We start from the raw sequence: 17,855 nt of genomic DNA, 5'->3' as shown, positions 1-17,855 counted from the left end.
TTATGGTGCAGAGCAACTTCTTGAGCTTCAGGGGATCCTTTCACACCTTGTGCTTGAGTGATTTTCCCCTGGGGGTGGTGGGGTCTCTCCCTAAGAATGATTTATACCCCTTGGTAAAACCTTTGTGTTACTTTGCTCTTACATGGCACACAGACACTGTGCATGCTGACACCCAGCCCAGCAGCACAGGACACAGGGAACACCTGACAAGGAGTGCACAGCATCCATCCATCCATCAGCAAGGCTGGACCTGGGCTTGCAGGGACAGGCAATGAGGTCTGAGATCAATGAGGGGCACACAGGAAAAATTCACAAGATCTTTTACAGGTAAATAGCTATTTTGTTTTTTCATATGAGTAACAACAAAATATTCTCACTGTGTTGCTTTTTCTTGTTGATTAATAACTTGTGATGTTCTTGGTTTACTCAGTGTTGCTCTTTGAAGCTGCTGCCTGCCCATACACACATCAAACACTTACATATTGAATTCTGTGCGACTGCACATACACGTGCACGGAGAGTGCACCATAAAGTCTTCTGTTATGAGCCCCAGAAACTAAGAAGCATTAAATCTGTCACTGATTCAGGTGACAGTCCTAACCACCAGACTAGTCCTTACTCAGACTAAATTACATCTTTTCCTCCATGTCCTCATTTTTGATCTACAAAGTAATCTTGCTATAACAGTGCCCTCACCTCAAAAAAAGCCTCAAAGCCAACTCAAATATAGAAGCATCAGTAGTTTTGCAAAGCACAAAAGGTTTATGCCATTTTTCCTTCCTCTGTCAGTCTTACTTGTACCTTACCCTTTTGCTCTGCAGAGGTTTAAAGTGGCCACGTGTGAGCTAACAGGCAGCAGGCAGCTCTCCCCCTGAAAAAGCTGCCTGTGACTGCAGATTTATTTAAATGTGAATATGTAGCTGGTTTCCTGCATGCAAAATAAAGCAGGTGCTAAAATATTAAACTCTGCCACTGTCCACTATTCATTGCATCCAACTGGTTCTGTCAGAAGCAAGCTGCTTGACTAACCAGGGCCTGTGATTTAGTGTGACATCCCAGCTCTAATTACTCCCTCCTCCTGATTCATTTTCAGCCTCCAGTTTTCAGATATAGAGAGCCTGGATTCAAGGGGATGTGGGTACAGTTGTGTGCAGGAGAGCTGGAAATGCTCTTGCCTCTGAAGGTAATTAATCGCCTTGGGGCCCCTGAAATGATTTGCTACACAGCTAAGGCTTCCAAGGGGCAGTTTAGCCTGCTCTCAGGTGTCTTTGAGCTGTCCTGGAATATCGGTCAAGTCTCACACCCTGGGCATGGGTGTCACCAGCTGCTCCCACCCGGCTGTCTGCACTGTCACCCAGAGCCTGTCTAGGCTCTGCCCCATCTGCTGGGCACAGACATGGCTTTTTCTGGCATGAAACAGCACAAAAGTGACTGCACTGGTATTCCCCTGTGCTCAGATTCGTGGCAGGGGATGGATCAGGTCATGTGGCAGAGCAGCCCCAGACTTCCCTGCTGCACCTGGGCCATAAGCAAAGCACAGATAAACTGCAAAGAAAATAATCAGAGGTGTTTTGAATGAATACACACTCTGTTGCAGGGTTAATCTGCTCACATGACTTACATTTCACCAAGAACAGTCACTGGTATCCTGTGAATCAACAGCACAGGCAATAAGGAACAACAGCATCTTTAAAGCTCTATGCAAGATGCTTTTTTCCCTACAAAAATATTTTTCTGTGCTGAAGAAAGTGAATATTTTGTTGACCTCAGTAAAATATTTTTTCTTTTAAAATTTGCCAGTTAAATCAGAAACAGCAGAGACTTTCTTTTTTGAGAAGAAGGGGAACAAACCCTCTACTTCCTTTTATTTCTTGTTTGCTTTTCAGAAAAGAAAGGCAAAACTTGAAATTATTTCCAAGAAAAAATGGAAACAAGACTTTCCAGACTGTTAAGAAATGTTCTACCTATTTTTTATAGCCTCCACGCTCTTTAGAAGTTTAAAATGAAAAGGGTATTCAGGTTTGACTTTGACTGGTTATCTTATATTAATTTTATTTTCTCAGCTCTTTTAGATTTGGCTGATTTATGTGTCAGTTAACGTGCAGGAAGAGAATACCTTTTTCCTAAGTAAATACATCTCATAGGCCATTAAAGCTGCCAGTTGTCAAGCGCTGAGGTGTGGGACCTGGGGAGTGCTTGCCCAAAGTGCGCATTTCAGGCGAGGTGACAGGAGCGTGCCCCACGTCAGGTAATGTAATAGATGGCAGGCAGAGTGCCACTGCTGTGTGGGCTGACCCTGTGAAACACTTGCCTTGCTGCCCACAAGTTGCCAGTTCATTGCAAATGCTTCCTGGCACTAAAATGTCTTATTTACCTTCCACGGACCTCTTCCCAAGAACTGCTGCCCCATGAGCACCGAGCACCTGCCTCCTACTCCCTGAGAAATCCAACCTGCCATCCCTCCTGCTAGAAATATTGTGTGATGCACAAAGCAGATTGCTCATGAAAGAAAATATTATTTATTAATAATTATTATTATTAATTATTTATTAATTATTAATTAATATTAAAAATAGTAATAATTAAATAATTAAAAGCTGCAGTGGTAAACTCTGACAATAAAAATTTTCTCTGCAGAGTAGTGCAACAACCAAGCTTGTTCTTGTGAGAGGCTCTGGACACTCACATTCACACACCTCATTTGCCCTTGTTTCAGATAGAAGTGTGTCTTTGTAATCCATAAATTGCTATTTTGTCCAGCTGTGACCACCACCACATGCTTGCTAAGTAGTGTGTGAGAGGTGGAGAATTTCTCAGAAATCAGTGAATTTCTCAGAAATAAGGGTGGATTATTTGCAAACAATTTTCAAATTAAATAATTGTAATAGTAGTTCTGGACTAAAAATCTCACATCTGTCTTTTTCTGAAGTCAAGACTGCTTATTTCCAGTATTTTCTCTCCTATGTGAAATGACTCACAGGACATTCTTTCTTCTTTTCTGTTCTTTTATTTCATTCTTTATTTCCTTTTTGGCTTTCTCTGTGAGCTCACTCATCCTGTTTCCCCTAAAACACTGATGCTAAAGCCAAACATTGTGAATAACTTCAGTTTGAATGGATCAAATTTTAAAGTGGGGTAAATAAAAAAAATTCCTCTAAATTGAATTAATCTGCTATCATTATTTATTAAGTTCAATCTGACACTTCTGAGGATTTTGTTAAGATAAGGACCTTTTTTTTGCTGTGCATTTTACAAATATACAACAATATATTGTTCCTCCTGCAGATTATTTATTGTCCAGATAAACAAAGGACAAGGCAAAGCAAATAACATACAAGGAAGTCAAAAAAGAAAAAAAAAATGCCATCAGTAGTGGTTCTGGCTATTTATACTGTTTAGGAACAGGATTGTGTTTTTGTTGCCAGAAAGGAATATAAAAGTTTCTCTCTTGGCATTTTGTCCTGTTAAGACAAGTAAGAGAGACATCTACACCCATTTTCTGCTATATATTTATTTTGTGCAGTGGCTTGTGAAAGAAAGTGCTGACTGCTTTTTCTAGCTCTGAAGCCATTTCTCAGTGTGTGTGGGAAACAGCAGAGACTGAAATTTAAGTCTGTTGATGAATTTACAAATGCCTTTAAATCCCAAACTGTAGCACCCTTTTAAACCTTGGCCAGTTAGTGGGGACTGGGCAGATTTATCCCTCTCCTCCCTGGTGCCAACCTTCAAATGGAACTTCTGGATGTCTCCAATGTGCAGCCAGGAGTCTCCTCTCCCCAAGGCAGGAATGGGACCATGGCTCTTTGCAGCAGCTGAGGTGTCATGGGTTTGGCCTGGGGCTTGGGAATTGGCGATGGGGAGGCTCTGAGGCGATGGGGAGGCTCTGGGGTGACCACTGATGGCTCTGCCATCCTGCTGTGAATTGTACCACCGTACAGGATGCTCTGCACTTCCCTTTCTGCCTGGAAATACTGCAGAAGAAGGTTCTCTTCTTTTCCTCTTGCTCCCAAATCTGTCTTTAATGTGCATCAGGGAAGCACTCTGGTGTATGAAACCAGCACCGACTCAAGATGAAATCTAAAGCCAAAATATTGGTGTTGAGCTCATTTTAACCTGCCTGGTCTTTGTTACTGTGTGTCAGTCCGTATGTACATAAACTTGATTAAAACCCACAACACAAATAATTTAAAAAGGTATACTTCCTTTTTCAACACTGTCATATGGTATAATTATATGATTTCTAGAAAGTACTTTAAAATGAATTATAGGATGTTTTCTTCACATTTTTTTGTTGCAAGTGAACTACTGAGCTTAGTATTGCCTTCTGTAAATACCATTGCAAACAATCATGAAACATCCTATAATTCAATTATAAATAACCTCTGAGAAGCATAAAATTATATACTCTAGGTTAGTGACACAAACAGATGTATTCACCATCCTGACTGCAAAATGAAACCTAAAACAAACCCAGCATTTTCACTTGCTTTTGATCTGCAATGTGCCTCTGTGCATGAGAAGTACAATGGAGCCCATACAGACTGTAATGCTCTCCCTGGAATTAGGCCTTCTCAGAAAAACAAAGTTAAAATCAGAACAATACAAAACACTCAGTGTATTTCCCCTTAAAAAAAATAAAATAAAGGCCTTACTCAGCAGAGGTTGAGATATAGATATACAGGAAGAATTAAAAATCATTGCAGGAAAGGATGTTGTTTTTTTGGTTTTTTTTTCTCACACTTTTTTTGTGTTTTCTCACACAAAAATCATGATGTAGCATTTCTAAGGATGGTGTTTTACTGTTACTTCTGTGTTAACTTCTGACATCTCTTCAACTTGATGTTTGGTGCAATAAGCCCTTCTTGCATTACTAAGTGGAAAAACTGAGTTTTAGAATAAATGAACATTGGGTGAATGAATGTGAAAAACCTAACCTGGGGAGAAGGACTGTCCTTCATCAGGTGAACAAAAGCTCTATAAATCTGTGCTTAACTCAGATATTTTAAATACAGAGCCGCTGTTACTGTTTAGCTCAATGTTTGGGGTGCTCAGATGAAAAAAAGACCTGCAGTATTTAGATCACACAGGACCCAGACAGGGATACAATTTTGCACTGTAAAGCAAAGCTTTAAAAAGAGACCAAAAGTAGCACCCAGGGTTGCATTAGGTTAAGGTGGTGAGAGAACTGAAACAAGGTGGAAATCTGTATTTTTTCAGAGTGGCCTGGCGTGTGGTGGGGCGTTATACAATATTAACCCAAGGCTCTGGCCCTGCAGCATCACCTCCACCTCCACCACAGCCCGAGGCTCTGCGAGCTCTGAGATCTGCCAGAGACTGCTCAGCAGCCCGAGCCTCAGAGGGTTTGAGGCCACTTTGAGACCACTCAAAGTGGTCACGTATGGGGACAGAAACGGATCTGCCACGTGTGGCTCGTGCCAGCAGGGAAGAGCACATTTTGGTAAGGAGCAGAGAGACAACTGACTAAGTACAGGATAACATGCTGGGCTAGGTGGGTTTGATTCCTAAAAAACCTGGGTGAAGCCTCATAAATGTGTCATCTCAGATGTCACCGTGGCACCCAATATCACCCTCTTTTTTTTTAGTTTTATCGCCAAGTGGGAGGAATAAAATTGATGATCTTCTTCTAGTGGCTTTGATAAATAAGTGCAACTGTTTTCTTGCAAGCACCTGCTTCCTTCCTACATCTTTTCTTGGGAGATTTTTTAAAGAATTTTTTGCCTGAGAAGCAGCTGAATTCCAAATCCCAGGTCACCCCCCATCTGTTTGCAGAACACAAGTTAGTTAATTTTGGCAATGCTAAATAAAAGTTCTAAAAAGCCTCTTTCACATTGATGCTCCCCAAGACTGGAAGGCAAGGCATATGGGGGAGCAGCAGTTGGTGGAACAATTTTATCTGTGGCATGAGAAACTAGATGAAAGTGTTCTTGTGAGGACACATGATAAATGACAAAGGCAGTTTAAATGATCACCTTTTTCCCTTCAGACTTTTATTACCTACATGTTGTGCAGCTGGTACTGACACACATTACTGACAGGAATGTGTGTCTAGATATTTTAATATTCGCTTTTGCAATGGGGTGGCAGAGACTCCCCGTTTTGTGGTTTGTGGCTCTGTAGGTGTTTGTAACTTTGCAGCTTTCCATCTGCACGGAAATTCACGCTCACTTCTGGGCACAGTGTTGCCAGGAGGACACAGATAAGCCAAAGGGAGAAAAAGAACAAAAGTTATTGTGAGGCTGGACTGAGTGATATAAAAAAGAGATAAGTATGCGCAGCTTGACTAAACAATGACTAATTGCTAGAGCATAATAACAATTCTGAAAGGAGTCTTAATTGATTTATCTGAGGAATGCTCAAGGCTTCTTTTAAGATGCTTTACCATTAGAATTATTTGTCTGCCTAGGTTAAGAATACAATTGAAGACTTCTGTCCTCATTTGATATTTGAAATTAGGGAAAACTAAACACACACGGAACCATCAGCATCACAAGGTTATTCGGATACCAGAGGCACTTAAAATATTCTTTTGTGAATAGTCGTGTGTGTCACCAGAGGAAGCTAATGGGTATCCTAGCGTCTCAGATGGAGATAAACAAGGACATTAAATGATAATGGTTACAGGAGTCTTAACCGTGACTTAGTCTAATCCAATACACAAAACGACATGGCCTGTGAATTGCTGTATAATGAGGAACACCAGCCATGAATCCTGGCTAAGGTGGCCAGCACAAACTGTGCGATGAAACTTGCTAAATGCGAGGAGAAAGGATATGGTATTCCTTCCAAAAAGTTAAAAATATTAGCTTATAATACTCAGATGGTATAAAATGTCACAGCTTTGACTTCGGCAGCACCGTGTTGATTTGCATTAGCTGAAGTTCTGTCTCTAAATTCTTTAAGAAAACCCAAAATGAAACTATAATGAATTTATTTCTGGAAGGACACCATCTGGTGTTTTATTGCTAGCTGACAAGAAGTAGGAAAGGATAGTCTGACTGCTGGTTGCAGAAGCAGTGCAGGATTTGCATTTTACACCTGCTAGAGAGGATGATATTTAACCAAATATCTCTTTTAACATGTCCCCTCACAATAATCTACAAGCTGGAGATGAATTCAAACCAAATCCAGTGACCTGGATATCATAAACTGTCTCTCTTTAAAAGTGATGTAAACTAGGAATAATGGCACAATTCTGTCACGCTTCAGAAGGAAATTAACCCCCTGTCTAGATCTGTATGGTGCCTTACCAATCATCTCCATTTAATAGCTTCAATATTTCTGTTGATTATAAAACTGGCTCTGAATATAAGTTAAGCCACCTTTCAGGATTCATAATCCTGTGTAAAACTGAGGAACTTTAATCCTTACCTGTATGCTGATTTCATTACATACTCTGATTCCCTTTATTTTTTCCACACCTCTTCTTCTGCACAATAAATAACTTCTGTTTTTACTAGCATAAAACTCTCTATAGAACTATCCATCACACCACACACAAGCAAGATAAAAGTAGCTTTTGTGCTCTGCTGTTGATTATTTTTGGGAAAACATATTTAGGGTTTATTTTAATTTTATTTTTTTTTAATTTTGTGGCTGTGTCAGACAAAACTCCTTTTGATTCCTGTTCAATGATGATTTTAATAGAGCCTTTAGGTATAATCCTCAAATTAAGGGACTGCAGCAGCTTTCTGAGAAAGACTAAATGATGGTGCTCTGAGAGGCAGTCAGGTTTTGCTTCACCTCAAAGAACAGCCAGTCACAAAGCAAGTGCCAAGGCTGTCTTAGGAGATAAATGTGAGTGTGAGCTTTTCAGTAAGGGAGAGCTAAGAAAGCAAAATGCTGTATTTGCCTATTTTTATAATGAAATGCAGACATAACAAATGATGGGACTGAAACAGAAACTAAGGGTACACCTTCTTTTATGGAAATGCATGTTTGGTAGAGGTTCAGCAAAAGAACCTTTGTTTCAAGGCATTTGTATTAATTTGCATGATTAGCAAACACCTGTTGTATGTAGCAGGTAGTGAGAAAAAAAGCAACTGTGAGTGCTGATCTGAAGGCTCCTCTTTTGCTTGTGAAGCTCGGTTTTCCCTGAGGAGACAAGGGGTTTGCTATTCTCCACCAGCAAGGGCTGGCTAGTGGCCTTTCTCTGCTGATCCCATCTCTGCTCCTCACTGGTTCTGCACAAGATCCCGCAGTGAGGACCAGCAGCAGGGAAGAGCCCATCCCAAAGGCTGGAGCTGTGACACAGTAGCTCTGCCACACTGGATTCCCTGGCCTCTGAGGAGCTGTGACAACAGCTCTGAGGGGTTGTGGACTCTGAGCTGGATGTGAAGGCATTTGCTTTCAGGAGCCCCTGAAGCCATGGCTAACTCAGCTGACTTTGCAAGGACTGCTATGACAAATTAGATTCTTTTCTTTCCACTAGAAGCTGCTATTAGGCTATTGGGAGTTAAACTGTGGGCAGTTGCCAAAGAAATGCCAGACCACAGGACATATTATATATATATATATATATATATATATATATATACACACATATATATATAAATATATATACATATATATATATACAGTCCTCTGACTGTAAAATTTCTGGCTTCTAAGGAGCAGTACATAAGGATAATCCCATAGTTTCAGCATTAAGACAGCTAATATTCTTATTACCTTTACTTCCATTAGTGTTGCTTGGAAAATACAATGTTAATATATAATTGTAATTACAGTAGGTTGTCAATTATAAATAAGGCCATGAATAGTTAGTTCTCAGTCAGATTCAGGAATACAGGAAGTGATGTTCCTACCCTTCTGCATTAGTGTTCTTAAAAGGAGACCGTCCCAAGAGAAAGCAACCACACAGAGACTGAATGGGTCAGGTAGACAGAGCCTCGTGTACCTCTCCCATCATATAAATCCAAAATTCACAGCCAAGGAAGAGAGGGCACAAAGAACATCTTCCCAAAGGCAGATACAAGCTCCTCTGTCTGTGGTATGCTGAAACAGGAGCTGTATCCAAGAAAGGAAGAGAGGGCACAAAGAACATCTTCCCAAAGGCAGATACAGAGAGAGCCAAGCTCCTCTGTCTGTGGTACGCTGAAACAGGAGCTGTATCCAAGCGTGGTTAGAAGGCACAAGAGGAGGCTGCTCAGCAGGCAGCAAGGCTGCAGCTACAGCTTTCAATGTGTGGCTGTGGGCCCAGATCACAAGTCCTTCTGGAATCAAGGTGTATCAGCTTGGCCACCACGCAGAGCCAACAAACTGAAGTCAAACTGGAAAATGAGCTGGTGAGAACATAATGCACTGCTTTGTACTGATAGATTAACTGGTTCAAGTTTCCACTGCTCTGCACTCCACATGCTTCTGTGCACAACTCCCATTTAAATAACAGGTTACTTCAATAATTAATGTGCTTTAATGTCTACATGACTTTGCCACAGAATTCCTATGTACCCTTGGGCAATTCATTTCTCCTCTCTGGCCTTCAGTCCACCATTTTCAAAATAAATGTGAAGCCAGAGCTCAATTAACAAAGATAACAGAGAAATGGGATGACCCAGAGAAAGAGAAAGTAAGGCTATTTGAATCCTTGTGGTACACCAACTGTACAAAGAGAGGATGGAACACAGAAGATCCATGACAGTGTTGACTGTGAAGTGCAGGGATTCCCAAACCAACCTGGAGCTAAGGCATTCAGCCCACCCTGCACACTCCTGCTCAGGCACAGCTACAGCAGTGCATTCTTGCACAGACCTGCCCAGGGTGCTGCTGCAGCCACAGAAAGGATAATCTGACATGTGGACAAGCAACATAGGGATACTGTGCTGAAAGGTGTTCCAAAGGTACTTAAATACATGTAAAAGATGGATAATACCATCCTGTACTCAACAATATTGTGATTCAGATGTCCCAATGCATCAGGCATCACTCTGAGTGATTAAATGTTCTTTTGCTGCAAACAACTTTATGAGAAGCAGTAGATGCAGCAAATAAGGCAGACAGACTCTAACTGTAGCCTTTCTGCATGTAAGACTGATGACCTGTAACAGAAAGATTTCCTTCAAAGTGAGGTTTTTTACTTTCTGTCCAAGTGCATGTGTAAGTTACACCTTTTGCAACAAAGGCAAAAATAGGGTATATTGTCAGCCCTGGATAAGTGGCTGAAATGAAAATCTTTTCCATGCAATGAGTGATTTAGGAGCTGGTGTATAACTTCAGTGTGGGATTTATGGTCATACACTATTATACACTGTATGCACATAACAAAAATGTTATCCAAAAGCCAAAGTCAGAAAAAAAATGAGTGATTAAGAGAAAGAATTCCCAATATGCTGAACTATGATTAGGCTAGTGGGAGTGCTGCTGTAAGAATTAAATTTACAACAAAAGTAACTCAGTTTTATCTCTTCTGAGTAATTCGGTACATTCTCACTAGCTAGCTGTAACTTCTTTTTCTCTATAATTTATTCAAATATCCCAAAGGGTCAGATAAGAAAATTGCTTTCTTGGAATCAATCATGAATATGGGGTCAGTCAATGCAAAACAATAAGTTATTTTACCAACAAATATTCTTCATATCAAAGCAATGTCTGTCTCTAAATCATGTTTCAAACTATTCCTTCCAAAACTGGAGAATATGGGCCACGTCCCCATTTATAGACTTCCTTTTACAGATGTCACACTTCTGCTTACCCTCCTCATGCAGCCTGACAGCCTGCCTTGCTGAGGAACATTCTTCTTCTCTTTTTGAAACGCAGAGCATAATCCCACAGGCATACTAGAAACCCCTTGATTTGTAGCTGGACACTTCCCAAACTCCCAAACATTCCTGTGAAACTGAGGGCTCTTGATCACAAGGCGACAAAAAAGCATGGAAAGGAGGCTTAAAAAAGACATTTCTAAATAGCTTTGAGGATGTCTGCAATCTTAAAACAAACAAGACAGATATTTTTAATACAGAAGTTCCTCATGTCTTACCTTACCCTTACTGTGATATCAGCAAAACCTAATTTTTCAGTCCTGGTGAATCTTACTGAAAGTTCTTCTTACACATCAATGTCTCCTTATGCAGCACAGCACTCTACTCTTAAACTACTTTTGCCCTCTGTGCTTGTACTTGTACAGACAGTGACTTCTGCCTAGATTTTTCCTAGGTCTTTCCTATACTCCCTATTAGCATCTTTATGGAAAGAATATTTTTCTACAGGAGTGGGCCAGCAAGTGAGAGGCGGTCAAAAGATCTTTTCATGCCTTTGCAGTGTTGACCTTCAAGAAGGCTTCAAGAATCTTCCCTAAGCAGAGCAGCAGCCATGGCTGAATTCACTACAAAATGTTAATTCAATATCGAGACCTGCCAGTCTGCCACAGCAGCAGGTTCACTGCTGGTGGAAGGGGAGGAATGAGGGGTCTGGTTTATATTCGACACCACTGCAAGCTGCTTTTCTAATTGCACCATCTCCTATTTATGATATCTCTTTGGAAAGCAGACTCACACTATTGCAGCTGAAATCAGTAGTCACTTGATGTGAAATCTCTACCAAATCTGCTGTTTCCAGTGGATTCTGAATTACGGCTTTTCAAAATCTGTATCGCTCTGTGGAAACTCTTGATGGTGTCTCTGCATCTGGCCTGTGAACACCATGTAAGAGAGAAGGGTTATGCATGTGTAAGCACTCCATTAACTTCCTTAATTCTGTTTGTTTTTGCTTGAGTTTATCGCAGAAAAAAAGGTGTAGTGTCATGGAAGAGCCATATTGTGGGAAAAAAAATGATAAAAAAACTATAAATATAAAAAATATTATATGATACAGAAGAGATTTAGTACAGTTCTTAGTACAGCAGTTCTTTGGTGCTGGACAATACAATTATTCTTTCTACAGAGTAATTTTCAATAGAAGAGGTAGATCTGTAATGAAACTGATTAAAAAGTATCCTTCATTTGACCTTTTTCAAGGTCTACTACCACCATATTGTCATGTGATGGTGATCTTTGATTTTCTTTTCACAATATTTTATTTGACACAGTTGATGAAAAACAAATCCATATATATTGAATATTGTACTGTCGTTGATTCTGATGTCAAGCCACAGCCATCATCTCAAATTTTGTCTCCCTAAGTGTAAATGCCCATAAACAACACTTGATGTTTAAATCTTCAGGCTCAATTTCACCTCTTAAATCAAGAAAAACCCTTGGGGGTTTTTCAGTAAAATCAGTACTGCTGATTTTAATTTAAAAGGAATGGGCTTTTCTTTGGGTACATTAAAAAAAAAAAAAAAAAGGGGAAAATAGATTACTGTGAACTTCCACCCAAGGACAGAAATTTCCTTAGCTTTTCTTGCAGAAATAGTATCTAAGCACCTCAGAGAACATTTAGCACTCATGAATAAATTCCAAGGATAGCCTTCTATGAGAGGAGTGCCCCAGTGGTGATGCACAATGCCCAGGTGGCTTTCCAGCACTCATGGCTGTGACACAAAGACTCTGACATCCCATGGGTGGTAGAACTGCATTGGCTGAGAGAGGGTCAGGCTGGCAGGTGTTGCTGTCACTGAAATTTCAGGTTACTCTGGGATTCCTGTTCATATTTACACCGTACAAACTTAGAGCAGTGAAACCTCCAGCAAACTCTTGTCATCACCTTCTTGTGATTTTTCCTCCAAGCTCTTCCTTCTCTCGTCTTGCAGTTCCTGGGGACATGAGAATTTTATCAGCTCACTTAGTAAGCGAAATTCTGATGTGATAATGTATCTCCTATGTTATGGGTGCAGAAACTGTAGAGAAATTAAATTATCTGACTAAAATCAAACAGTCAGTGGCAAAATAAATGTGGGGGTCACCTATCAGGTTAAAATCTCAGAAATCCTTCACTTTAAATGACATACCATCTTTCCTGTCCTTTAAATCCAGTTTTCTGTGCTGGATTTATAGAGATCCATCCATTAATGATCAAGAATGTGACCATGGGTCTTTAAAAGGAAAATATAGGAGGGTCCTGGAGAGGGAGATGACCTGTAAGTTTACTTTATACAGGATCCTATGGATAGATGACATTCCTAGCAACACATTAATGACTTTTCAAATTTCACCCCCATCAAACAGATCTGAGAGGGTTTTTTTTGCCAATAATGTAAATGATGTCATTTACTGGGTCTGTTCTTTCAGTGTTACTAGCCATTCTCAGTTCTTAGCTTTGTTAAAAGACAAGAGGAATAAATATAAATCCTGGTAATGGCTGCAGGTACATTGGCTATTCTGTGTACAATTATATTATGATGATCTTAATAATTAATGGGTCCATCCATATTGCATAACAGCATCACTGAGAATCTTCATGATCAGACAGTTCTGCTGCCTCCTTGCCCTCACACATATGACAGATAACAGGCAATGCATGGAATAGTAATGGTCAAATAAGTTTTTATAAACTGGCATCATTTCACTCAGTAATCATAAAATAAAAACTTCAAGACCAATTCTTCTCATGAAAGTAAACAATGTCTATGTGACATGTAGCTGGCTCAATATTCTTGACTAAATGCTGGCCTTGCTTACAGCTAGTTAAGCTCCACTATGGAGAGTTATAGGAACAGCTCCTACAGAATTACAGAGTGAATGAAGAGGAGGGACAAAAGCAGCAACAAGGCAAAAAAATTTCTCAAGAAACCTGTGACAGGAACAGAAACCAAAGCACAGATTGGCACCAAAGGAGAACTGTCCTGGCTCCCTTCACAATGAGGCTGGGATCTTGTCCTGCTTAACAATGCACAGCCTTAAGAACTGATCTTGAAAATATCCATACCTTACTGCTCCACATCTGTCAGTTTTGTTGTGACCACCAAGCTAATAATTATTTACATAAATATTAGAGAAATCAAGTGTAAAAGTCTAAATATAAGTGAATTGCAAATAGAAATTTGAGATAACTTTAGTTATTATATTTATTATTGCTGGGATTTGTATTATTTTTAAAATATTTTAAAAGATTTTTTGCATGCACATGTTATTCTTTTCCTATGTTAGATATTTGCTGATAATCTACTGAATGTCAGACTTGCCATCAAATCAGCATCTTAGAGCCTAATAACTGATCTGTCACTGGACGGCTGCTTCAAAGGTGTATTAATCACAACCAGTGCCTAAGACTCTGTATATAGAAATACAAAATAAGAGGATCCAGATGGAATAGATGGAGAAGATGATGAAGAGAATAGATGGAAAGGCCATTAGGCAATACCCCTCACAAGTCCATTCCTCCATCTCTGAGAAAGTGCTGCCACAGAAATGTTATTGTTCCCATTTAGGACGCACTTATTGCTTGCACTTAGGACTAATTTGGCAAATCACTGACACACATTAAGTTGATGGGGTTTAAATAAAAGTTTGACTGGTTTTCTGATTTAAGCCTTTATTTCCTTCTAAATTATTTTGGAACTCCAGTACTGAAGTACAGAGGGAACTCATCAACATAATGAACAGGAGAACTGGACAGAACACAAAAAAACCCCCTGTAATCCTAAAAGAAAGAAATGAGAAGAGAGAGAAATCTACAATGGATAGAAGAATTCTAAACACAAGAAACAATAGAGAATGGAAATGCATTCCCTGGATAGACACCTGAACAATCAAGTTACAGTGCAAAAATTATGAGATCATTTAAAAAAGCAAGAAGACTTAAGAGAGAAAATCAGAAGGGTGAATTTAAATGCATATGATTTTTAAGGATAAACCATGAAGGAGCAATTAAGGAGCAAAATACATACAAAAAGAGAATAATATATAGATATTTTATATATATAAAAGAAAGAAACTAGCTGTATTCTTGGCACTGGACTCCTTTCACTCCGAAGGGGGCCTGCCCATAACATACCTACTCTTTCAGATAGTAATGATGAGGAACTATAAGAGTTTGTTGTGTCAAAAGAAAATGTTGGAACAAGCTGAAAGAATAAAGGACAGTAAGTCATCGACTCTGAAGTGTGAGAGGAGCCATAGAGAAATATTCAAGATAATGGAAAAGGCAGCACTATTTAACAGGTTTTCCCCTCTGCCTCTAATACAGGGTTATTCAATTAAAATGGTAAACTACAATTACAGAATATAGAAGTGAATCCTTATTTTTTCACAGCATCTAGCAAAGATGAGGCATTTTCAGAGATATTGCTACTATCAGAGCTTTGAAACAGCTCTTCATACAGCTATATTATGGTCACAGTGATCCTTTTTGATGTTAAAAATTACAGAAAATACTAGTGCTATAAACCTCTGAACTGATCTATTAATGGCTATTGTTAAAAGATATTGGACTAAGCAAGTTATTGGTCTGCCTTTTGGGACAATTCCTTAATGTTTAAATTATCACTGATCTTGTGTGTCATGTTGATGATTCTTAATGTCAACAATATAAAAAAAAATAATTCAGAAATAACAACATAATGTTGTAAAACCATAAAGAGCAAATAAGATTAGAAAAGCCATTTCCTTTACTGGGATTTGTGAGCTAAAGGTTAACTTCCAATTAGAGTTTAAAAGGAAGAACTTTTATTCTGTGTTGGTTGAGGCTTTTAGCAAATCACATTTATATGTGCAGAACATTTGTATATTCCTTAATAACTTGCCATTACATTAAAGGCTGTAAGCTTGCCACCAGAACTTGTACAACCAATCTGGACACGAGATATGCAGCGATAAGATTTGTTAATATTGCATTATCAGATGCTATTGCTTTTCTATTGATAGCAATTATGTCACTGTTCAGTTACCAGGTAAATCCTGTGTGCCAGCCTTCTATCGTTATGTATAAATTATATACAGTAGAGGAAGATTAATTCCTATGTCACATTTATATTGTAGCAAAACAGCAATAATAGTATTGTATTAAAAATAACATAAAGGAAAAAGATAAATAGTGCAAAACAATAACCAACATATTTAAATAATAGCAGGCCCAGGGGATTAAGTGATACTTTGCATTTTTATAGAGCTTTCAATATAAGAATCTCAAAACACTTCACAAACATTAGCAAAATAAGCCTCCCAACACTCTTTAGGTAGGGAAATATTATTATCCTCATTTTACAGATGAATAAGCTTCTTTATGAGGAAGATAAAGCCAAGCAAAGTTCCCAAAACCACAAAGCATGTCAGAAGCAGAATTACTAGATAGGCTCCGTGCTTAGATTACACAGAGACCTTGACAGATAGAAATGAATTCACATATTCTCTTGAAAGCCAGGTCACATGTTATGGAGCCATCATCTTAATGAGAATTACAAACACAAAAAAGCCAGGTTTTCATTTCTGAAGTCAAAACTAGAATTTAGTGAGACTCCCCCCATCAGGCTGCCTGCAGACTGCCCATGGAGACTCAAGGCAAAGCATCACTCGCCGTTTGCTTCACAGATCCTGGGGATCCTAGCTGGAATCCACTAAAGGCTTTTCCCACACTGTCCACTCTCCTTTAATCTGACTCACATCAACCCAAATTCCATTTCCATCAACCTGCAGATTTTTTTCCTGTTTTCAATTGATAAAGTGTCTTTTTTTTTATCTATAAGTGGTGTATAATTCTGAGTGAGTAGAAGCAGGCCATGAAGAAGATTTTTTTTCATGTATATACCCTTCCTTCAGCTCTTTGGTTATTACCAAAATGTATTTTACATGTTGAACTACAGTGTGATTCACTGTGAAATATGGAGGAAATCTGATGTAGTAGACAAGACAGGAAGTAGACATTTCATGTCAGCTACCACGGGCCCAATTCTGACAAAGCAGTTGCACTGCAGAACCTGACTGCTGGCATTAAAAAAAAAAAAAAAAAAAAAAAAAAAAAAAAAAAAAAAAAAAAAAAAAAGATGTAATTAAATTGCTAAGAATTAAGCAAGAGCATTTAGATCCAAGTTTTGCGTTTTTGGTTCCACAGTTAATAAAAAGTAAGAGGCAGATGGAGTAGGCCCATTTTAGGAAGAAATAATGCCCTTCCCTTACACTTATTTCCGACTGCTACAGATCCTACTGTCATTGCTGCCCAATCATTCTCAAGGCAGAAGCTTCACCAGTGCCATCAGAAGGAATGCTCAAGCACAGAGTCTGATTTTTGGGTTGTGCTGTGCAGAGCCAGGAATTGGACTTGATGATCCTTGTGAGTCCCTTTCAGCTTAGGATATTCTATGATTTATACATACATATACATGCACACATACATGATGTACCTATGGGATATCTGAGCTTTCCAAGCAGGGTTGCAGCAGCTTCAAATCTCTGCTGACAAACCTCTCCTTTCCCAGCAGGACAAGCCTGCCCCTTCCACATACAGATGCAGAGGAACTTCAGAAATGCTTCTCCCTAGGAAATGTGCTCATGTCAGCTGCTGTCACCGGGAAATGATTTCTTGCAGGACATTTAAGCAAATCTATCAAACCTCATTAAAAAGAAATATGAAAAGTACAGATTGCTTTTCAGCTGGGACAAAAGGGGACACATGGCCAGGAGCAGAGACAGGGGCAGGAACAAGACTTTGCAAAGCAGAATGCAGTAATTTCATTGTAAAATGACTGCAAACCCACATTCTCCATCTCTGAAGGGATGCCACGCTTTTTCTCGGTCATTCATTCACTGGCAATTTTTTTTGATATTTAGAAAATTGTTCTACTTAGAGCTGTTTTCGATGTAGAATTACCTATGTACCACTGCAGAACTACTTCATTGCCCTAGCTTCCAAATCCCTTCAGAATGTTTTTTCTCCCTCTGAATGAAATGAAAGACAAAGGCAATAATAAATTTCTCAAGACACAATGTTTTCATTAATTACCACAAATATTAAACACTTGGATCCCC

This window comes from Onychostruthus taczanowskii, unplaced genomic scaffold (genome assembly GCF_017590055.1).
Source record: "Onychostruthus taczanowskii isolate IOZ18803 unplaced genomic scaffold, ASM1759005v1 scaffold3, whole genome shotgun sequence".
NCBI lineage: Eukaryota > Metazoa > Chordata > Aves > Passeriformes > Passeridae > Onychostruthus > Onychostruthus taczanowskii.
Note: the sequence above shows the minus strand (reverse complement) of the source record.